Here is a 22745-nt window from a genome sequence, read left to right on the forward strand (position 1 = left end):
TTCCCCAAACCAGGTAAACGTGCTACTTGTTCCGAAGGCCAAGTGATTACTCAGTAACGCACATGTTTCCCACACGTAGCGGCTACTTACCCGAACCAGCTTTTGGAAAGCCCACCTCTAGTTACTTGTTACGACGCGGAAATCTTTTCGCTGAGCCTCGTTACAACATTTGTTCATTCAGGGATAAAACAGGATATTCAGAAACTTGCTTCTCCTATGAGTGTGATTCTTGTAGAAATAATATTTCCCTTTTAAATATACTTATTTGTTTTTAAACTAGAGGCCCGATGCATGAAATTCGTGCAAGGGAGGAGGTGGGGGGGCTCAGCCCAGCCTGCACCTTCTCACAATCCAGGACCCCTCAGGAGATGTCCAACTGCTAGGTTAGGCTCGATCAGGCCTAAACGGACAGTTGGACATCCCTCTTGCAATCCGGGAGCCCTCAGGAGATGTCCAACTGCCAGGTTAGGTTCGATCAGGCCTAAACCGGCAGTCGGACATCCCTCTCGCAATCCGGTACCCCTTGCTCCTTATCGCCTGCCTGCTCACTCCTTACAGCTTGGCTCGCCGCTCCTTAGCGCTGCTGTGGAAGTGGGAGAGGCTCCTGCCACCGCCACTGCGCTCGCCAGCCGTGATCCCAGCTTCTGGCTGAGCAGCGCTGCAGCTGTGCAAGCACACTGATCACCAGGGGGCAGCTCCTGTGCTGAACATCTGCCCCCTGGTGCTCAGTGGGTGTCATAGCGACCGGTCATTTCGGCCGTTCAGGTCGTTCCATCTTTTTTTTTTACATAAAAGTTTATAGTTTATTAACCCTCTCATGAAAAATCTGCACAACCATCACAGATAAAGTCACCGAAGAATCTTTACTCCTTCTGTAGTTCAACCTCCAGCTCACTGCCAGACACTTCATTTCTTTTTGCCAGCACCAACATTGGCCTTTGCAGTGCCCTGACTTTCTTCATTCTGTTTTTGCGTTCCTTTCTCTGTTCTCTTGAGGTGTTCTTCTTCTCATATAGGCCATGTCTTGCAAGTCTGTGTTTGGGTTCGTTTTTCTCTGCGTAATCCAAGGAATCATAAATCATGCCAAACCCAGTGGTCTTGCCACCACCAAAGTGGGTTCTGAATCCAAACACAAAGATGACATCAGGTGTGGTCTTATACATTTTGGCTAGTTTTTCCCCGGATTCCTGTCTTGGGTCCTGTTGCCTTCCCAGGGTGAAGGGCATCAATGACCATTTGTTTTTGCTGACGTAGCCTGTTGGTCATGAACTTCCTGGTCTGGATGGTTACCGTGTCATTCATGATGAAGGTTGATCTTCAAGCAGCCAGGGAGGAAAAGCTGGTCGTTCCATCTTAACAGTCATGTGTATATATATGACAAGAGTACTATATGCCTATTTAACTTTTCCCCAAGGAACACTGATTTTCACAGGAGGACTCATTTGCTCCAGTGGGGTCCACTTTCGTCTTTTTCTCAAGCACTTCAGGTTGGAGTGAGGCTTAGACTGCCTAGAAAATACTAATATGCTTTCTACTTCCTCCTTTTTCTCCTCCTCAGCGGCAACACTGTCACAATGTAAATAAAAGGGCATGAGGACAGGAACCACGCAGCAGAAGTGATTTCCCACCTTTGCTAGCTCTTTCTTGGTCAGTGACCAAGGATCGTCCTCATAATGGGAGCCTTCGACGAAGCAGTGTTCCCACGTCAGGTGCCTGGGTGGTGGGCAAGGACTGAAGGGAGACCAGAGGGCCTGGACAGCACCCTGGCCATATCCGAGGCCCCAGCTGCTAGGCCTGCAAACGATTTCTAGAGAGAAGAAACAAGGAGCGAGGCTGGTGAAAGACCAGCTGAGGACTATAGCCTATGATTGCAAACCTGGTGCATCTGCCCTTTGTTTCCCTCCAAACACCATGCTTGGCATTCCTCTGGAAGGAGGTCCAGATGTAGAAAAAGGCCGACAGCAAAAGCCTGCTGCATTCTCTACAGCCTCTGCCATTCCCCCGGTGCCCAACACGGCGCCTGGTAGAGGGTGTAAGTACATCAATTATCAATGTATGCAACCAGCCACTTAGGGAGCCAAGAAAATGTTCCTGTAGCCGGGCTGGTGTCGCTCAGTGGTTAAGCCGCGATCTATGAACCAGGAGGTCACAGTTTGATTCCCCGTCAAGGGCACATGCCCAGGTTTCGGGCTTGGTCCCCACTAGGGGGCGTGCAGGGGGCAACCTAACAATAATTCTCTCTCATTGGCATTTCTCTCCTCTTCCCTTCCTCTTTGAAATCAATAAAAATATATATTTTTTAAAAACCTTCCTGCATAGATTCCTCTATCACACCCCCTGCTCCTCCAGCCCCTCTTCCCTGGGCTGACCCTGCAACTGATCTGCTTTGGGAAGGATGGGCCTCCAGCTCGCCCTCTGTGTTGAGCTGGGGATGCAGGCGACCCATAGCCTCCGACTGCAATTAGCAAGACATACTACTTCAAATCTGGGAACAACGTGATGTGAGGAGCAGAGGAAGCAGGTCCTTTGCTTGAGTCTGGACACCCTGATACAGCCCAGAAGTGAAAAGGCGGTGCCTCTGCTTGATTGGCAGCTGCATGAAGTAGACCTGGACGCCTGCTTTCCTGACCAGGTCTACTGATCCTTGGATACCTTTCCCAGGAGAAGTGGAAGGGAAGCCTGTGAGAACTGTCACGTGCTCCACTTCCCTTTCCTCAGAAAGACTTCCCTCTGCCTTGCTGTTTGACCTGAAAAGACCCCCAGGGATATATTGCAACAGTCAGCACGACTCATAACCTGGAGACCCTTGACACAGAAGTTGCCCGGTTATAGTAACTACTGGCTTTGCTTTTTCCCTAGAAAGTTAAATTTGATCTGAGAAGCTGCTTTCTCATACTGATTTGGGGTTAGAATCCTCCCCTCCCCCTCCCCCTCCCCCTCCTTCTTCTAGCGAGGAAAGCAAACACAATGCAAAGATTTTCTAATAGCAGCTTCTCACCCTACTTCTCAAACCAAGTGAACTTCTACAAAGCCAGATTTCTAAATAATTTATTGCACTCAACTTTCACCTTCAAGGGCATAAAGTAATTTTCCAACATAACTCTGAAATGATCATAAAATGGTCACAGAAATATCTATTCATATGGCAAGGTTTTAGACAGTTTTTTTTTTTAAATAAAAGCGATAAGTGTGAGAACATACATGTATAACTTTTTGTATTAAATAGGTATGCATTTTTGAGAGTGAGTTCCAGACACAATGAGATTCCACATCTAATCACTTCAGGGCTTGTCTCCTAATGACCAGGGCCTTCTCCTACATCTAACCACAAAGCCATTATCACACCTAAGAAAATTAGTAATTCCACAGTTTTCCTTAGTAGATAGTCTAGATTCAAACTTTCCCAGTTGCTGAAAAATGCCTTCCATAAGTTTATATTTTGTTTTTCTTTCAACCCCGGATCCAATCAAGGGTCACATGATGCTTTAGTAGTTATGGCTGCTTTAGTCTTTTTAAATCTAGACAGTCCTCCTGCCCTTTTTTTTTTTCCCCATGACACTGAATATTGGAAGAGTCTAGGCCAGGGGTGGGCAACCTTTTTGGGAGTGCGTGCCAAAACCAGCAAAATCCCTGACTCAAAATTCTTCTGTGTGCCAAGCCTAATTTTTTGAGAACATGTTATGCCTACTTGATATCTCTTAGGGTGTACGTATGTGAAGAACCTTGAAGAAATAATAAAATTCATTCGAGCGACAAAAACACAGTATATGATGATGAAAAATACATTTATTTTTTAATGTATACATGTACACTGATAGTCCAACAGAAAACTTTATGACTCTGTTTGATATTATCAGTGGGACTTTTGCTGCTGCATCACTGATGACAGATTTTACATCAGGTTTATATGTCGTGACCTTCAGAGATATGCACGAGCTACTACTTTCATCCGTCAGGCTACTCCTATTACGAGATTTAACAAAATTCATCACTGAGAACAAAGATTCACAAGCGTATGTGGATGAAACCAAAACACTGGTCGGCTCTAGGAAGGCAGGGAGAGTTAAGGCGGAGGCATAGAAATTGCTCTTTCCCTCTCGCGTCAATCCATGCCTATGGTCTTTAAGAGAACTTGTTATGTAAAATTATTTATTTATCTAAGATGCACCTACACTGAATTTATCTGAAAAATAAAAAAGTCGATATTAAGAAAAAAATTGTAAATGGAAGATTATAAGAGAGGGTTTCGCGTGCCAGCAAAAGTTACTGGCGTGCCATGTTTGGCACGCGTGCCAGGGGTTGCCCACCCCTGGTCTAGGCCAAGTGTTTTGGGCTATGTCCCACATTCTGGGTTTGTTTGATTGTGTCCTCAAACACTGCTGGCAAAATCACGTCATACGTGATATTGTGTACATCCTATAGAGTTAGGATGCAGTTGTGTCTGATTGTCCCAGTGTCACTGTGGGACGTTTGGTCACTTGGTTAACATGGGAGACTGCTATACTTCTTCATCTTCAAGGTCCATTTTCCCCTTCACAATCAGTGGGTCGTGAGGGGGGTGATTTGGGGACCATATGAGTATCCTGTTTGCACCAACCTTTGGCCCAGGGACTTGGGCATCTATTGATGTCTTTGTTTAAATAAAAATTATTACACTGGGAGCTGCAAATGGTGATGCTTCTAATTTTATCATCTTTCCACATGTGTTAGCCCAATTCTTCTGTGAAGGAGAGCTTTCTGTTTTTCTTCTGACAAACAGATTTCCTTTCATTTCGAACACTAGGATAAGATACGAAGGCCATGCCCAAGGTTTCCTCAAGTGCCCAGCTCTCACTCCGCTGCACAGCAATTTCCGATGGGAGTCTCCCAGATGTGAGGCAGGCAATGGGGGCAAAGGGGGGTGTAATGTCTGAGTTGATAACAAACCCCTAGTTCTGCGTGGCTCACAGGAAAAGAATGTGTAAGAAAGTAACAGTGTTCTTGGTTTGCTACATGGCCCTAGGCAACGATCAGAGATGGTGTAGGGGTCACTCCTATATGGCGTACAGTGGTAGTAACTGTTTAATTTTTGTTTTCTTCTGTTGTAGCCACTATGCTGGCTTCCGGATCTTCAATCACGGACAATCTGTGCACGTTCCCTCCGTGTGCAAGGTGACTGACCAGCAGTCTCTTCTAAATCCAGACACAGGACAATGGATATAGCGCCTCTTCGTGCTCCTGCCTTCTCTTAGCCACACAGGACGCCCAGCGCCTGGGCTCAGGGAAGACATCGGACGTTTCCCAGCCCCACACCGAACTGGCCTCTATCCTGCTCTTGTCCAAATGCCAGTTGCAGGGCTTCCATCTCGGCAGGGCTGTCTGGGGGCCCCGGTTCCTTCCTCCGGCCACCCTTCTGGCTCCCACAGTCAACCAGCCAGTCGACACCAAGCAGCTGCTTCGTATCCAGAGCTGAGCTAGATGCTACAAAGGGTGCAAGCATTCAGGACCTGGTCCCTGTCTTCAAGAACTTTATCTGCTTGGAGAGATAATATCACAGAAAGATGCAGCTACAAGGTAACCTAGTCACCTGGGAGTGTCTGTGAATGAATTTGTGTGTGTGTGTGTGTGTGTGTGTGTGTGCTGGGGGGGGGGGCAGGGTCGGTATAAGGAACTGCATGAACTGGTGCTAACATTTGCAGTATCTGTGTTGTACTGTGGTTGATGTCCTTGGGTTTGATATGATCCTCAAACAGGGCTGTGGCTCCATCCCTCCACCGCTACATGCTAATGACCAAGAGGGAAGAGTTGGGGACTGACTCTGCTTAGCGTATCCAAAGCAGCATCATTGCAACATGTGATCAATATAAAAACTGCTAATGAGATAGTTTGCTTTTACTGTCTTGGAAATTCAACATGCATTCTACACCTGTTTCCTATCTCAGAACTAGCTATGTCGTAAGCGCCTAAGTGGCTAGTGTATTGGAGAGCACAGGTCTAGAAAATTTTTCCAGGGGAAAAATAAAATAGAGTGAAGGAGAAGAAACCCACCTTCCTGTACTGGGAATGGGGAGTGAGTTGGGCAGTGGCCCTTCTTTATGACACACTTCATCACCAGTCACACGTCATCACAGAGAGCCCCTCGTCTTCACAGAGAAATGAGCAAACCTTCTTTCCAGTGGCCTCATAGCTGCTTGGGCCTGAGACCGGTTGCAAACGTTGAACAGATCCATTCACACACTCGGGTGGAGGAAACCGCCTATGAGGTGAGTGGCCTAGACTTGTGTGCTCAAACATACGTTCATCTCACCTGCCATGTGTGTGACCCACCTACTAAAACACTTTTAAAATGTTTTTATTGATTTTAGAGAGGAAGGGAGGGGGGGGAGAGAGAAACATTGATATAAGAGAGAAAATCAATCAATGTGCCCTGATCGGGAATAGAACTGGCAACCTTCTGGTGCATGGGATGATGCTCAACCAACTGAGCCACACCGGCCAGAGCTTAGCTCACGTTTTTGAACAAACACTTTCCCCATGAATCTAGTAAAATGTGCAGGCAGAGGCCGGGGGCTGCGGGGTGGGGGAGGTAGGGTATCTACTAGCCCGAATCAAGCACGGTCCCTGCCTGTGGTTGGTCGGGGTTTGGGGGGGGGCAGTGGCTAAAGCAGTGAAGGGTCCAGCGTCCGCTGCACATCGAGGAGGAAAATCACCCCACTCAGCTCTCCAACAAGACCAAACTTCCTTCCGAAAACCCACGTTAAAATTCCATCGTGTTTCTGAGTTAGAAACACATGAAATAATTACCCTTAAGTCTTTACCAGTTATGTTAGCATAGACTGACTTGTTGAATTTGAAAAGTAGAGCCAACAATCCTTTAGAAATGTTTTGTTTTCGTTGGGAGTGGGGGATGGAGGTGTGGACCCCTTTGTTGTCTCACACTGGGGGAATTTCTTTATTTTTTAACATAATTTATTGATTTCAGAGATGAAGGGAGAGAGAAACATCAATGATGAGAATCATTGACAGGCTGCCTCCTGCACACCCCACACTGGGGATCGAGCCTACAACCTGGGCATGTGCCCTGACCATGGAACCGTGACCTCCTGGTGTATAGATTGACGCTCAACCACTGGGCCACACCGGCCGGCCACGATGGGGGAGTTTCTTGATGACAGGGAGAGGCATCAGGCAGAGGCCGGAGAGCCCAGTGACCAGAGACGGTGCAGAAGAGTGGAGGGGCAAAGTGCAGGTTATAGACACAAACTTCGTCCGCTTCAGAGCTGTGCCCATTCCTGGACTGGTATTCAACACCTGTCTGAGCAGATACAGAGCAGATCCATCCCATGCAAATGCTTACATCGGGAAGGCTGTGGGGTGGTGAAGGTCCAGGGTTCCGGAGTCAGAGAGCCCAGCCCCTGTATGACTTGGGGGGAAGTTGCGTAACCTCTCTGTGCCTCAGTTTCCCATAAGCAAAAAAGGATTCCTTAATAGGATTTGATGAGATAATGTAGCCGATACAGGCAGGTGTTAGGATTAACCTTGGCATTCTGTCGGGAATAGTGTCTCCCTAATTTATTCCTGAAGTTTACAAGACTGCGGACTGTACACCCAGCAGTGCTGGTGGGAAGCAGGCACGTTCACACGGTTTTCTCCTCCGATGGCAAAACTGGGGCAAGGAGATGAGAAGGAGTCGCCCCAGGGCTCCGAGGCGGCTCCTAAAAGCGCCGGGATTTCCCCGAAGACCAGGACTTGGTGTACTCAGAGGCGGGAGCGGAATCCAGGCTGCGCCACTTTGCGCCGTCACCCTGGGAAGTCACCTGGTTTCCCTGAGCCCGCGGCTGTGCGGCATCCAACAGGGAGGAAGACTGTGCCTAAAGGTCGCAAAAACTCAGTGACACTGACGCACGAACGTGCCTAAGGTCCGGGCTCAGGAACATCAGTCTCCCCGACTATGGTGGCGACTGTGGTTGTCAGGGCAGATACTCGTGGCGCAGGCAGGGCCGGCCGGCGACGCTGGGATGGGTCTGGGCTCACCATCACGCCCCAGCGCCTGGCACAGCGCCTGGCACCCAGCAGACAGTCAGGAAACGTTTGTGGAATGAATGCACGCCGTCTGAGGAAGGGGGTGGGGCCGCCGGCTGACTCCTCTGAGCGTCGCCCGCGCCCTCCTTCCCGAAGCCCGAGCCCAGGCCCTTCTGGGCAAAGGGCTGAAACCCACGGTCCCGGGCGCCCGGCGGAGCCGCGCGAGGGCGCCCCGCCTGGCCGCGCACGCTGTGGCCGCGCTCCCTCCGAAGCCCTGTTTTTTTTCTTTTTCTTTTCTTTTTTTCTGGTTTGCGGTTTACTTATTTAAGCATTTACAGCTCCCGGGGCACAGGGGCTGCTGGAAGCAGGGTCAGGCCGAGGTCGCGGTCTGCATTTGTTTTGTGCACCCCAATCTCCCCCTCACCCCCACCGACCTCAGCGCTGGCAAGTGACAACACAGCTCCCCCATGTGTGCCCGGAGGGAGAGTCCCACTCCGCGGGGCGAGAAGGCGCCCTCGAGCCACTAGCCCGTGCCCTCCCCCCCTCCCCACCCCCCACCCCCTTTTGAGGGTACCGTCGCTCTCAGACTTCGTTTTCTGTGCAAACCCGAGCTGATTAAATAAAGACAACCTCGCGCCGTTAATCCCTGACCGCAAACACTGGCGTTTCTATGCCCTGGATTTCTGACATTCTTGGCTCGCACGCCCGGCGCGGGGAGGGAGGGTTCCAGGCGGCAAAAACTTCCCAAAGCAGAAACCCGAGCTGCTCCCGTCCCCCGCTCCCAGCGGTACCTGGAAGCACGGGTCGGAGGCCAGCCGGAGGAGGGTCCCCAAAGGGTGGGGGCGCCCTCCAGGGGCGGCTTTGGGTGGCGGGCTCCATACCCGGCCGGCTCCGGGCGAGGACCCAAGTGCGGACCCTGGACACCCCACAGGACGCCCCGCCCCGCCCCGCCCGCGCATCTATTTAGAGCTCCTCCCGCGGCGCCGGGGATTCTGGGACTTGTAGTCCGTCCCGTCGCCCCAGGGCCTCCGCGACCCCGGCCTCGGACTACATTGCCCAGGGAGCCTCCCGGTCTATATAAGGCTCTGGGGAGCCGCTTCAAAGTGCAGTAACCATGTGGCTGTGCTGCTGAGGCGCTTCCTCGGGCTCGCCGGGTGGGAGGAGAGGAGGAGGAGGAGGTGGAGGAGGAGGAGGCAGAGAGGGTGGAGAGAGAAAGCCACGCCGAGAGGAGGTGTGGGTGTTCCGCTTCCATCCTAACGGAACGAGCTCCCGCTTCGCAGCATGGGATTACCCGGCGGCTGCTGACCCCGCTCCTCGCCCTGCGCCCCAAACCGGCGTGGCTCCCCGGGCAGCAAGGTAGCGGCTGGGACCGGGCCGAGGGCGCGGGGAGTTGGACTGTCCCCAGGACAGCACAAGTTTTTGCGCCGCTCTCTGGGAGTTCTTGGTGGATTTGCAAGCACTTGCAGGCATTTGTGGGTTCTTTGACTGCGGGCCTTTTTTCGGGGGGGGGGGGGAGTGGGTTCATTTGCCGTTAAAAACATTTTGACGCCAGTGACTTGCTTTGAGGGCGACCCGGACTGGGCTGGAATGGCATTCCCCTGCGTTGGAAACTGTTGCAGCAGCTGCAGGAAATAGGTTGTTTTTTTGGGGGGGCGGGTGGTGGTTGTGGGGGTGTCATATGTGAGTCCGCTCAAGGAAACCATCTTTCTCAGAACGTAACCCTCGCTCGAGCCGCACAGTTGGGAGTCGTGTGTGTGTGTGTGTGTGTGTGGGGGGGGGGGTTATAAAACGGGGAGCCAGGAGGGATGAAGTGTGGACGGAGCCGGTGGGGATGCGGGTTTCTGACCCTCGGCCTCCCCACGGGAAACGAGAGCCGCCGAACACTTCCCTTAGTCCCAGCCCGCGCGGGCCAACTTGGTGGTGCCCAGCCTCGCTTGTGGGTCGCACACGAAGTGAGTACCCAGGTTCCCCGGACTCTTCACCCACGTGATCCCACACACCTGCCTGTCAACTGGGGGGCAGAGGGTGTCTCTCCAGGAAGGAGGTTAAAGAAGGTGGAAGGTGGGGATTTGGAGCGTTTCCCTTAGGGACCCAGCGTTGTGGTCTCACGACGGCTTCCTTCTCAATCCCCAGGAGCTGACTGCTGCGCGCAGGACTCGCACCCCTGGCGGGACACGTTCTGGCAGCGGATTGCCTGACCGGGGTCAGGTGAGTGTGGAAGCCGGGGAAAGCTGCGGGCAATAATGAGTTCTTGGCGCAGCTGCAGCCTGTTTTACGTCCTCTCTAAGGGGCCATGGAGATGGGGAGGGGGAGGAAAAGCCAGCTCCATGGTGACTCAATCTCCGAAACGCGACCTGGCCACTGGGGAGGGCTCCCGGGGGCAGGTGAGACGCAGGGGCCAGTCTGCCCCGAGCTGTTGGCGGGGGCTCGGAATGGAAGCAGCCTGCAGGCTCAGGAGAGGAGGGCAAAGGCCATCCGGGGAGGGCCATAGCAGGGGCGTCCGTCCGCTGGGGGACTGGGAATGGAACTCGCCAGGCAGCCTGCTGATGACTTAAATCCTGAGGGATGCAGTGCCCTTCGGCTGCCAAGACGTGGAAGCAAAAATGAACGGCTTCTCTCGTTCAAAAATAGTCACTTTCTTTTTTTCTTACCGTGAACGTGTGTTTCCTCAGGGTAGGTTGGACTGCAAGAAATGAAAGTGGCGGCCGCCAAATGGAAAGAGGTAGAACTTTAAAAAGGGAAGTTAGTTCTTGAAGCAGAAGGTGGTGGCATCCAGCCCTGGACGCGAACCCCCTCTCTGCATGTCGAGGATCTGAGGGTCCCCGCTGTGAGGTGCCTTGTGGGATAGGAGCCAAGGGCCACATTTATCTGTAAACAAGCAGCTCCTATATCCCGCCCACCCCCACCCTGAAATGGCCAGGCTGCACTTTAAGAAAGAGGTTTTCACGGGTCCCCATTGCTGCAGATCGAGCCATCACAAGTTTTTCCTTCTGAAATGGCCAGGAGCGGGGTGAACAACAGGGGAAGGGGCGGGGGTGCCGGGACTTAGTAACTTCTTGAACATTCTAAATATTTAGCTGTTCCCTGGGCTACAATCTTGGGGCTTTTTTCTAATTAGAAAAGAAAAGCCAGACACTTCATTATGGTCGTCCAGGGCTCTTGTTTCCTGCTGATAAGATCCTCGGGGCGCGGGTGGCTCGGAGCATTCGGTGTGTGAGGGCCAGTTCCTTCGGGGAGCGCCAGGGACTGGCCGCTGTGTGGGCACGCCAGCGGCCCGGCCTGGTCCAGCGCGCCTCCGCCGAATGCGCTGCGGACCCTGCGAAACCGGCCCAGGCCTTCTCCAGCTGGCTGCTACCTTAATGCCGACACATGAAGGACATGTAGGCCAGGTCCAGGACAGGCTGGCCCAGAAACCTGGGGGGTCGGGTACAGGTGAAGGAACTGAGGTACAGAGAGTGGAGTCACGTGCTCACACAGGTGGGAGCCAGGTGTAACCATCACCTGCAGGCTGGGGCTGTCCTTGCCCACACGTGCACTCAGTCGGGGGCGGGGAGGGAGAAACTCGGAAACTTGATAAACGTATTGCTGTTGCTGAAATAAGTCTTGCTTATGTCCCACCCAGGGGGAGTGAGCCCGTGTCCCCCGATGGAGGAAGGAGATGGCGTGGCCCCAGGTGTGGGGAGGGCTGAGGGTGGGTATTGGAGGAGGGTGTGTTTGGAAAGCTGAGTGCTGAAAGCCCAGATGAGAGGAAAAAACCAGACCATGAGGAACGTTGTCTGAGTCCAGCCTCAGGGTCATCTCCTGCCTGAGCTCCACCTGGATCGTCTCCATCCAGGCCTCTGAGCTGGTGAAAGGAGTCGGGCATGTCCCATCTGAATAGGAAACCTTTTTTTGTTTAAATATATATTTTTTTATTGATTTCAGACGGGAGGTAGACAGATAGAAACATCAATGATGAGAGAGATGCGCACGCCCCACTCTGGGGATGGAGCCCGCAACCCGGGCCTGTGCCCTGACCGGGAATCGAACCGTGACCTCCTGGCTCATAGGTTGACACTCAGCCACAGAGCCACGCCGGCCGGGACAAAACCTTTTCATATTCCTTGCAGTCTGCTTGGGGGCTGGTTGGGCAGAACCCTTTTTTCTTCCCTTCTTCTGTGCGTGTGTGGAAAGCACAGCCTGCTCCGTGAATAATTCACATCAGAACAAAATCCCCGATCAGGACTGGCTGTCAGGCAGGGAGAGTGCGTCACGCTCTGAATGAACTGCTCCTGGCCTCGCTCGGAGCCCCGGGGACGTTGCTGGAGCCGACACGGTGCTCCCCGGTTCAGCAAAGTGGTCCCTCTGCAGGGACCTGGCGTCGCCTCTGTCGGGACCGGAGCTGGGTTTGGCTGCTGAGAGAAGTAGGTGAACTTGAGGCACATCTGTTGCCTTTTCCTCAAAATATTCTCAATGGAGGGAGACCAGGGAATGAAAGCGAGACAGAGAGGAAAGAAACTTCTAATCCAGTGACTTAACCCAGTACATAACCAGCCGACTTCGAGAGAAAAAAGTGTGATGGCTTTTTTTGATAATTTATAATGATCTCATAGAGGCGGTCTGATTTCCTTAAGAACAGCTCTTTTTTTTTTTTTAAATATATTTTATTGATTTTTCACAGAGAGGAAGGGAGAGAGACAGAGAGAGTTAGAAACATCGATGAGAGAGAAACATCGATCAGCTGCCTCCTGCACATCCCCCACTGCAACCCAGGCACATGCCCTTGACCGGAATCGAACCCTGGATCTCTCAGTTCGCAAGCCGACGCTCTATCCACTGAGCCAAACCGGTTTCAGCAACGAACAGCTCTTAAAAAGCAAACCAATGTGGTCCTGGCCGGTTTGGCTCAGTAGTTAGAGTGTCAGCCCTCTGACCGAAGGGTCTTAGGTTCGATACCTGTCTAGGGCACGTGCCTCAGTTGCAGGCTCGACCCCCAGCCCCAGTCGGCCAAGGGTGCATGCAGGAGGCAACCAATCAATGTGTCTCTCTCACATCAATGTTTCTCTCTCTCTTTGTCTCTCCCTCTCCCTCCCTTCCACTCTCTAAAAAAAAAATCAATCCATTTGAAAAACATCCTCGGGTGAGGATTAACAACAACAAAAAAGCAAACCAATGTGAAACAACAAACACCTAATAGGAACAACAGGAAAGCAAACCACACAGAGAGAATAAAAGTCGTCCTGGAGTTCGGTTTCTAGGTCAAGCTGCCCCGGGCCCCTCTCATTAGGAGTCTGCACAAAGCCAGTGTCCCATCTTGTTTGCTGTTGGTTTGATCTTTTAACATAAAACACATGCAACGCAGGCTCTTCAGTCCCTGGAAGTGCCTGCGACGTTTTCGTTCACTTCTGCTGTGTTCAGTTGGCACTTTCGGCGAAGTCAAGGAAGGCTTGAAGTCAGAGACGGGACAGAGGCGATTTCGCTTCTTCCTGCCAATTGTCAGAGCGTCTGTGGTTCTGAGGTTAACGCGGATGAGCTGGAAAAAAAACACGGAGCGCGTGACCTACTGAGCTGCATCGCAGAGGCAGCCAGGGTGTCCGGGTTCTTGCCTGAGCTGGACAGAGTTGAGGCACTTGGTGTGACAAATCTATTCAAGAAAGTCTACTACCTGTTAAAGTGGGTACAGTCCAGGTGTTTATTCCATTGAGCGTTTTCTCTGCGCCAGGGTGTCCTAAGTGCTGGGGACCCAGCCATGCGAGGCCCGCTCCCTGAACACCTGGGTGGGGGGAGGCGTCCAGCACAGATGAGCCAGCGCTATGGTGGAGCAGGTGTAAGTGCTGTGGAGACGAGAGGCAGAGCAGGGGGATGGGAAGGCACGTGCAGGCGAGGACGGGGAGCTGTCGGAACCCGTGCACTGTTGGTGGCACGGAGAACGATGCGGCTGCTGTGGAAAACAATATGGGGGCCCCTCAAAACGTTAAACAGAGAAAGACCAGAGGGTCCAGCAATTCCACTCGCGGGGACTTGAGCGGATACTTGTGTACTCATTGTCAGAGCAGCGGTCATGATTCACAATAGCCAAGACGCGGAAGCAGCCCAAGTGCCCACTGGCAGGTGAAGGGATAAGCAAAATGTGGCCTGTAGGTACCGCGGGCCATCGGCCTGTAGGTGCCGTGGAATACTGTTTAGCCCTAACGAGGAAGGACGCTCCCACACATGCTACAACGCGGGTGAATCGTGAGGACATTGTGCTAAGTGAAATCAGCCAGTTACAAGAGGACAAGTGTAGTCTAATTTCAGTGGGGTCCTTAGAGCAGGGGAATCCATAGAGACAAAGTAAAGTAGTGGGTGCTGACGGGGGCGGGGAGGTGCTCAGTGGGTAGAGAGTTTCATTTTGGGGAGAGGGAGACATTCTGGAGATGGGTGGTGTGACGGATGGTTGTACAACAACACACATGGACTCAATGCTACTGAACTGCGTGCTTGGAGATGATTACGAGGGTACATTTTATGTTGTGGGTGTGTGTGCTACCACTGAAAAACCCACCAATAGGTAATGCAACAACAGCAGCAAACACAGGGAAGGGGATAAAGGAGTTCTCAGGTGGGGATCAGGAACCAGGGAGGGGTTCTTTAAAAAAATGTATTTTAATGTTTTTATTGATTTCAGAGAGGAAGGGAGAGATAGAAACATCAATGATGAGAGAGAATCATTGATTGGCTGCCTCCTGCACGCCCCCTACTGTGATCGAGCCCAAAACCCGGGCATGTGCTCTGACTGGGATTCAAACTGTGACCTCCTGGTTCATGGGTCGACACCAACCACTGAGCAACACCAGCCGGGAAGGGAAGGGCTCTAATGTGGTGCATTGGAGCAGAGAGCTGAAGGAGTGAGCGCTTAACCACATAGATATCTGGGCAAAAGGATGTTCCAAAGGGCTGGAGCAGCACGTGCAAAGGCCCTGGGGTGGAGCAGATATGACCCATTGGGGGAGGTCCAGGAGGCCAGGGTGGCTGCAGCTGAGGGTGAGGGTGAGGGTGAGGCATGCAGACGGGAGAGAGAGTCAAGGTCAGAGTCTTCAGGGGTCTGCAGATGAGCAGGGATCTACTTTCCCAGGATTTCTAAATGCCCGCAGAGTTCTCAGTCTGGGCCCCAGCATCACCGCACCGCGCCATCCTCTCTGAAGAGACTGGTGAGGATGTCAAGGTCACGTGCCAGGCTGGAACCTGATTGGGGAGTGGGGGGACCCAGATTTCTAGGCAGTCTGCTCAAACGCCCGACCTGCCTGACACTGTCGTTCGCTGCAGTTGGGAAAGAGTCCTCTGTGATGAATAGGTGAACCTACAGGGATTTGGACAACATTCTAAGGACCGAGTGCTATTCCTGTGGGTTTATCTTCAGTGCAGCCTTCTGCGCCCTGCAGTCCGTCCAGTGTCCGTCTGTCTGTCTCTCCTTACCTTGAGGAGCTACCTGAGGAGGACCCCAGCTAGCATCACCCTTCCGGGACTCGATGTTCAAGATATGTGGTTCTTTCTGCCCCTTTCACATGTACACACTTAGAACAAACACGCGCTTTGTTACTTACTGCGTAAAACGCACATATTCAGCTGTAGGGAAACCTTAGGAAACAGAGAAGCAACCAAACCGGCCCCCCCCAGCCCCGCGGTCCGAGAGGAGGTTCAGCCTCTCTCCCCGCGTGTACATGTCAGAGCTGTGCGTGTGTTTCTACTTCGCGAAAAGGGACGCCTGCTGTGCTTCCTGCGGGTCCCTTGCCTTTTGCTCTGAATCTCGAACGTCTGCGTCTTTGCTTTTCCGGAGGTGGCTCTGCCTTTGCTGGGACCTCATTTGAGGGATGACAGGCCAGATAAGTGTGTCATTCAGGTGCCCTCCCCGTCATAGGAGTCACAGGACCCGGCTTCCTCATTCAGTCTCTACTGTTGTTGTTTTTTAAGAAAAGGAAATGGAAGATAAAGCACTATCAGGTGTTAGCTATCTCACGACAGGGATAAAGCCCAGGGACCGTTCCTCTGAATATAGAATTCCTCACTTGTTCTTCAAAGTAACCTAATGCTGTAGGTAGGTAGGGCCAGGTGTCCTTTTCCGTTTGCACTTAAAAGAAAAACTTTATGCCCAGCCGGGGGGGCTCTGTCGGTTGAGCATCGTCCCAGGCACCTTGAGGGCGCAGGTTCCATTCCCAGTCAGGGCACGTGCTCGGGTGTCGGGCTTGAGCCCCCAGGAGGGGACGTGCATGAGGCAACCAATCTGTGGTTCTTGCTCATCGATGTTTCTCTCTCTCTCTCCCTCTCCCTTCCTCTCTGTCTCTAAAATCTATAAAAACATTTTTTAAAAGTTAAAAAAACCTTTGCTATGGAACATTTGGAACGTCTGTAACAGAGATCCTGGTATATATGGCAAAGCCTCATTACTCATCACTGCCCTCCACGGTTCATACGTGACCGATCTCGTCTCATCTGCGTTCTCAACTCTCCTCTCGTCTTGGGTGACTTCGAAGCAAGTCCCAGACATACTAGTTCATCTGTATGCTAGGAGGTTTCTGTAGTATTGGAATTCGTTTCTAAAAACATAATCACAATGCTATGACCCACCTCAAGAACACGCAAAACTGCAGTTGGAAAGAAGTTGAGTCTTACCTTTTCACTTCCTTGATCTATATATTTAAAAATACATATAATGTATAATACATATTTCACAGTGTGAATTAGGATTCAAATAAGGTCAATACATTACAAATGATTGCTGCCTTTTAAAAAATATACATATTTTTATTGATTTCAGAGAGGATGGCTGAGAGAGAGAGAGAGACATCAATGATGAGAGAGAGTCATAGATCTACTGCCTCCTGCACACCCCCTACTGGGGATGGAGCTGGGCATGTGCCCTGACTGGGAATCGAACCGTGACTTTCTGGGTCATAGGTGATGTCATGCTCCAGCACTGAGCCACACTGGCCGGGCACAACCTGTACATTTTAAATGAAAGCTTTCCCAAGAGGCAATTGACACATCCTTGCCTTTAAACAGGAATCCTGAGCCATGTGCTCTAACTCTTCCACTTGGTCTCCGTCTGAGCGAAGGCGCCGAGTGCTCCCAGGTCGGCAGGAAGTCGCCCTTGTTCTCCATCCAGGGTTTTCACACTGCGTGGCACCCTGGAGGAGGTGGTGGCATCGGTTACGTGGCCCTTGGTCAGTGGAATTTTTTAAAAATGGAGTAGAATACAAAGCATCCAAGGATATTGCTTGGCTACTTAAAAAAGAACTGTATTCATTGCAACAAATCTGCTCTCTGTGTCTGACAGCACACACACACACACACACACACACACACAGACATACATGCACGCACAGAACACTGGGTTGTAAGTTTCTGACTGTGGGTTGCAGTCTCAAGTGTAAGAAACAGCGTCTTCCATCTCCGTGACTCCTGTGGTCGCCAGACCAGCATCTTGGGCTTCCGCTGCGTCAGAGCCTGCGTGTTTAGGGAGGTCCCGGGGGACGCCTGCACCCGTGGGAGTATGAGAGGCCCTGCGGGCAGGTGCTCGCCCTGGGCCTTTCCACCGCTCTCTTGTTTCTATGGTTACCTTGTGTGTTTGTGGCGGGCTCTCACCTGTGGAAACTGACCTTTGCACTTCCCCTGGCATCGCTCTCAGATTCAGTCACCCACCTGGGGGCGGGGTGCGGGGGGCGTTCTGGCAGGACTCTGTGACTTGCTCACGTGTGGGGACCTTTTCATTGGCTGTTCAGCTAGAGGTAGAAGGGGGCCAAAAGCTCCCCGTGAAAACTCCGTGGGTTGCGAAGTCACGGAGATAAACCTGCTGCTGGACACTGCGAGGAAGTTACGTTTGCGAATGTTTAACGACCCGCCGAGTCAGCAGAACCTGACGTTGGACCGTGACGTTCCTCACCAGAAAGTGGCGAACGTGAGAAAAAATATCCCTCGTCTCCAAGTTCCTCGGCGTTGATTTGCATTTCAGGAGGCGCTTTATCTGAGAAGCGATTTTGTTTTGCAAAAACAGCTCAGAAGCATCCCGGGCACACGTTTCTGAGCAGAAAAAGCTGATACAACACGCAGACTTCAGACATTCCTCTGTGGGCCTTGGTGGGCGTACACCGCGTTCCGCCTCCCTGCCTTTCCCGTCCTGTCCGCCTGCCGGGCTCTTCCCCACCCCACGCCGCCCTCCTTGCCACGTCCTTCCAGCCCCAGCCCAGGGCTTGCTCTCCTGGGCAGCCTCTCCTGGTACTTGAACATCTTCTGTCGTTGGCAACTTTGTGGCACTTCATATCTATTTTCCTCATGGGCCTCTTCATGTTTAACCCACAAGCGTGCCTGGCGCATTGCAAGTGCGCACCAAGTATTTGTCGACTGAGGTCATTTACCCACATGTTTCGTCTGCCTTTGAAGGCTGGAGGCTGCTCCTCTGAAGACTCTACTCTTTTGCGTCATTCCCCTAATGATTAAATATTTACTGGACTGGAGTATTGCATTGAAAAACCCCTTCTGCTGTGGAGAGCCAGGTGGGTCCGTGGAGAGCCAGGTGGGTCCGTGGAGAGCCAGGTGGGCCCGTGGAGAGCCACGTGGGCCCGTGGAGAGCCACGTGGGGCCGTGGAGAGCCAGGTGGGCCCGTGGAGAGCCAGGTGGGGCCGTGGAGAGCCAGGTGGGCCCGTGGAGAGCCAGGTGGGCCCGTGGAGAGCCAGGTGGGGCCGTGGGGAGCCAGGTGGGGCCGTGGAGAGCCAGGTGGGCCCGTGGAGAGCCATGTGGGGCCGTCGAGAGCCAGGTGGGCCCGTGGAGAGCCAGGTGGGGCTGTGGAGAGCCAGGTGGGCCCGTGGAGAGCCAGGTGGGCCCGTGGAGAGCCAGGTGGGGCCATGTAGAAATGTGTGGACCAGCCCCTTGGATGGCTTTGGACAGGGGTCCTCAAACTACGGCCCGCGGGCCACATGCAAATACAAATATTGTATTTGTTCCCATTTTGTTTTTTTACTTCAAAATAAGATATGTGCAGTGTGCATAGGAATTTGTTCATAGTTTTTTTTTAAACTATAGTCCAGCCCTCCAACGGTCTGAGGGACAGTGAACTGGCCCCCTGTTTAAAAGTTTGAGGACCCCTGGCTTTGGAGATGTTGCTCTCCAGTGGGCACTGGGTGGGTTGTTAACGAGGGGGCAGGGAGCAGGGAGGGGAGAATTAGGTAGCGAAACAAGGTTGCTCTCAGGTTGTAAATGTGTGGCTGGGCCTGACTGCAGGGTGGGGGTCCCTGAGCGGGGGGCCGGCCTCTTGGGTGCAGGCAGAGGTGGGACCCTGTGCGTCTGTACGCTCCTCTGGGGAGAAGGTGTGAGAAGGCCGCCGTGGGCCAGGGCCAGTGAGCTGCAGAATAACGAAGGCTCACTGTCTTGGAGATGAAAACAGCAAACCTACGTCCCAGAACTGTCGTTCTCACGGGGGCGGGGGGTGCCCCTCCAGGGGGACACTGGGCCATATCTGGAGACCTTTCTGTTGTCACACCGGAGGGGAGAGGGTGCTCCTGGCCTCTCGTGGGGAGCGGCCAGGGATGCTGCTGAACCTCCCGCAACACAGGACGTGTCCCCACAGCGAAGAGTGATGCGCCCCCAGATGTCAGGAGCCCCACACTGAGCCAGGCCCTGCTCGCCCAGGGACAGTGACCTAATGGCTGTGCTGGTTTCGCCGCTGTGTTTGTTTGGTTTCTGTGGTTCAGGCCGAGGGCAGAGGGGCATCCTCAGGCGGCCAGACCTGAACTTCTTAATAAACACCCTGCCTGCCTCCCGGCCCCAGGCACCGGCCTTGCTTTCTGGGGCCTGTGCTCTAACTCCCACCGCTAATTGGCTGTGTGGCCTCCAGGAATCACTCAGTTTGTTTTTGTTTTGTTTGCTTTTCTACCTATAAAAGGAGGGGTTTGGGCTAAGGGATCGCTACCCTGCCAACGTCACGTTTCTGACGGCCTGGAGGAGCAGGGGCCACGGAGATCGGAGATCGAGGCAGGAGCGACAGCTTCTCTGAGAAGTAACTGCGGGCGCTGTGCCTGCTTCAGAGATGGGTGACAGCGTCTGTGACAGGGCCAGCGGGTTTACCTTCTCGTGTGTTTGTCGCTTGGGTCTCTGACGCGCAGCAGCCACGCCAGAGCGGCCCTGCAGGGCACGCAGCCGCCTCTGAGGCCTGCTCACCGGGAGGCTGCTGGCCGGTCCTCAGGGACTGGCTGGCTGAAAACGAAAGCAGAGAGTGACTTTCTAGGCTCCGAGGAAGTGCCGTTGCAGGAGCATGAATTATCTCTGGACGGGACGCGCTGTGTTCTTCTGGGGACGGTCTGATTGGCCGCCGAAGGACACGGAGGCTCCTGGTTACGGTGGGGGCCGGCCGTGTCCTGCTCAGAACCCTGTGGCTCCTCCCTGCAAATGAAGATGAAATCTTCGAGCCTCTGCTCAGAGGAAGCTCCGGAGTTAACCGTGCGCGTGCCGGGTGGCAGAGCCGGGCCCTGCACGGGGGCGCTCCCTTGGCTGGAAGGGTCAGTGCAGGAGGCAGTGGGCTTTCTGTCCGCGTCTCCAGCCACATGACCATATATGTCCCCGGGCCGGCGGCTGGTGCTGCCGCGGGGGGCGTGGCCCGGCCTGGCAGGGAGCCTGGGCCAGCGCCTGCGGCTCTTCCTTTTTCTGGGCACACTCGCGTTTTCCCTCCGAAAGGCCTGTGGCTGCCAGGCGCTGCCCACGGGGGGCTGCTGGCCTCAAAGCGAAGTGGTGCCTTTGGTGCTGGTGATGGCTGTGGCCCCGAGGCCTTGCCAGGCTGCCGGGACGGCTCCCTCCGGCTCTCGGCTCTCCGGGCGCTTTTAAGCCTCCACGCCTAGCCCTGTTCTCTTTAAAGGAAGCCTTTTGATGTGATTCTTCTAAAAACCATTTTTTAAAAAAATACATTTTTATTGATTCAGAGAGGAAGGGGGGGAGAGAGAGAGAGAGAGAGAGAGACAGAGACATCAATGATGAGAGAGGATCATGGATCGGCTGCCTCCTGCAAGCCCCCTCCTGGGGATGGAACCCGCCAGCTGGGCATGTGCCCTGACTGGGAATCGAACCGTGATCTCCTGGTTCATAGGTCGATGCTCAACCACTGAGCCACGCCGGCCGGGCTGAGAAACCATTTTTAAAGCGGCAGAGATGAAAGCAGCACGGGAAGCCTTTGGCACAGGCCCTGTGTTTGCCAGGCGGTGGAGGTGATGCGGAAACGCCAGGAAAGAGCAGGGAGGCTGCTGGCTTCCCACCGGCCGCAGTTCTCGGCAGAAAGACCTCCCAGGTGCTCTGGGGGCAGAGGGCAAGCTGCCGAGGGGGCCGTGTGGGGTGAGCGGTCATCCCTCCTCATCGCGTGGTGCTTGGGGTTTTCCTGGGAACAGTGAGGGAACGTGCTGCCGGAGTTGGCACTGACCTTGGCCACGTTCGCTGATCGCGCGGACCTGCTGGTTAGGGCTGATCTCACCGGACAATGCAGAGTTCCGTAGCAGCAGTTTATGAGAGCAGAAAATACAGCCGGTTAGCCCTGGCCCGTGTGGATCAGCGGTGAGAGCGTTGGCCTGCGGACTGAAGGGTCCAGGGTTCAATTCCTGGCCAAGGGCACGTACCTGGGTTGCAGGTTCCATCCCCAGCCGTGGTTGGGGTGCGTGTGGGAGGCAACCAATCGATGTGTCTCTCTCACATCCATGTTTCTCTCTCCTCCGCCTCCCACCCTTCCACTCTCTCTAAAAAGCAGTGGAAAAAATATACTTGCGTGAGGATTAAAGAAAAAACAGCAGATTAGAGTGGCAACAAACAGTCCCGCTTCCTGTGTGCTACGTAAGCCCCTCGTTCTCTTTTTGCCATTGCATCTCCCACACCGTTTCATGAGGTAAGCCCTCCTCGTCCCCAGTCTGCAGATGAGGGAGCTGAGGCCCAGAAGGAGGAAGCATCTTGGTCGAGGTTGTGAACTTCCCATCACACGGGGGAGAAAGGCAGACTTCCAACCGGCTTCTCTCTGACCCCTTCCTCCTCTCCGGCCGGCCCCGGTCCGCCCGGCTGTGTTTCCTGGGCTCGGGCCCCTTCCTGCCCCGGGGCCTCTGTACGCGCAGGCGCTCGCCCCGAAGGCTCTTCCGCCGCCCTTTCTGCATGACTGCCTCCATCTCGACTTTCAGGTCTCAGCGCGACTGTCTCAACGTGTTCTCTCTGACCAGCCGGGTTAAGTTGTCACCAGTCACGTCACCCGGTTTTCATTCCCGTCGTGGTATTTCTCGCTATCTGATGCGTCGCGCCCGCTCTGTCTGTTTACTGTCCATGCGCCGTCACCGGAATACAGGTGCCCTGAGAACAGGAACCTTGACGGAGGAGGGGTGGCACAGAGTGGGTACTCAGTAAACGTGCTGACTGAAAAGGAGGGCTTGGGGTCCGCATCGAGGGGCCCTGTCAACAGCCCTGGCCGGTCAGTTGTACATTTTGCATTTTAGTTGTGTGCTAGCCAGTTTCCATGTTTATGCGCTGTGAGACCTACGCACACAGCCAGCGCCAAAGCGAACCTTAAGGAAAGTGTGTAGCAGCATTTTGGGTCTCGGGAGCTCTTTCCATGCTCACCAATTCTTGAGGTCCCCAAAGAGCTCTCTCACCCCTCCCCTCTGAAATCAATAAAAATGTTAAAAAAAAAAAAAAGACAATGGTCAAAGGAAAGGTAATTGGGTGCAGAAATGCACGGGAGATTGGTAAGCAGCGTCTGAATGGTGCACAGCGGTGGG

General features: G+C 53.4%; 1 protein-coding gene and 1 pseudogene across 2 annotated transcripts in view; one reads left to right on the forward strand and one right to left on the reverse strand.

Moving 5' to 3' along the window:
• Positions 1-795: 795 nt before the first annotated feature.
• Positions 796-1302, reverse strand: LOC308529418 (small ribosomal subunit protein eS24-like; annotated as a pseudogene). The gene has a single exon. The product of its transcript is annotated as a small ribosomal subunit protein eS24-like (transcript).
• Positions 1303-9792: 8490 nt separating this feature from the next.
• The window catches only part of ITPR1 (inositol 1,4,5-trisphosphate receptor type 1), a 168963-nt gene continuing 156010 nt past the window's right edge, over positions 9793-22745 (forward strand). Inside the window, exons 1-2 of the mRNA XM_081106286.1 lie at positions 9793-9953; positions 10135-10209. The gene's annotated coding sequence lies outside the window, so the exon portion shown is untranslated. The remainder of the gene's footprint in view (positions 9954-10134; positions 10210-22745) is intronic.

Source organism: Myotis nattereri, assembly GCF_964212035.1.
Source record: "Myotis nattereri genome assembly, chromosome: 14".
NCBI classification, from domain to species: Eukaryota; Metazoa; Chordata; class Mammalia; order Chiroptera; family Vespertilionidae; genus Myotis; species Myotis nattereri.